Genomic DNA, 773 nt, shown 5'->3' with positions numbered 1-773 from the left:
CTATTTCTGAGCCACCAGGTTTCTCACAGCAGCCTTCACGTCCTTGTTCCTGAGGCTGTAGATGATGGGGTTGAGCATGGGGGTCACCACCCCATAGAAGAGAGGGATGAGCTTATCTGAAAGGTCCTCTTTGTCTTCCCCCTGGGGATCCTTAGACTTGGGCTTCCATACATGACAAATAAGGTTCCATAGAAGATGACCACCACAGTGAGGTGAGCAGAGCAGGTAGAAAAGGCCTTTTTCCTCCCCTCAGCAGAAGGGATCCTCAGGATGGTAGCAATGATGAGGACATAAGAGACAGAGATGAACAGAACTGGCACACCCAGGAAGATCACATTTGTCACCCCCATGCTGATGACATTGATGGTGATGTCAACACAGGCCAACTTCAGGATAGCCAGGATCTCACAGGTGAAATGGTTGATAACATTGTCCCCACAGAAAGGAAGCTGAATTGTCAAGGATGTGTGTACCACAGAAGCAGCCCCACCGATTGTCCAGGAGCTGACAGCCATGAACACATAGACAGACCTGCTCATGACCACAGGGTACCTCAGGGGGTTACAGATGGCCACATAGCGATCAAATGCCATCATGCCCAGAAGCACACACTCTGTCCCCGCCATGGCAAAGGAAAGAAACATCTGCACAGCACAGCCTGAGAAGGAGATGGTTTTCCTGGGTGTGAGGAAACCATCCAGGACAAGAGGGACAGAACAGGTTGTGTAGCAGATGTCCAGGAAGGAGAGGTTCCCCAGGAAGAAGTACATGGG

The 773-nt window shown here is 50.8% G+C and overlaps 1 pseudogene; it reads right to left on the bottom strand.

Moving 5' to 3' along the window:
- On the bottom strand, positions 1-770 carry LOC115276474 (annotated as a pseudogene).
- Between the last annotated feature and the right edge of the window lie 3 nt (positions 771-773).

Source organism: Suricata suricatta, chromosome 13 (genome assembly GCF_006229205.1).
Source record: "Suricata suricatta isolate VVHF042 chromosome 13, meerkat_22Aug2017_6uvM2_HiC, whole genome shotgun sequence".
NCBI lineage: Eukaryota > Metazoa > Chordata > Mammalia > Carnivora > Herpestidae > Suricata > Suricata suricatta.
Note: the sequence above shows the minus strand (reverse complement) of the source record. Positions and strands in the feature narration are given on the sequence as shown.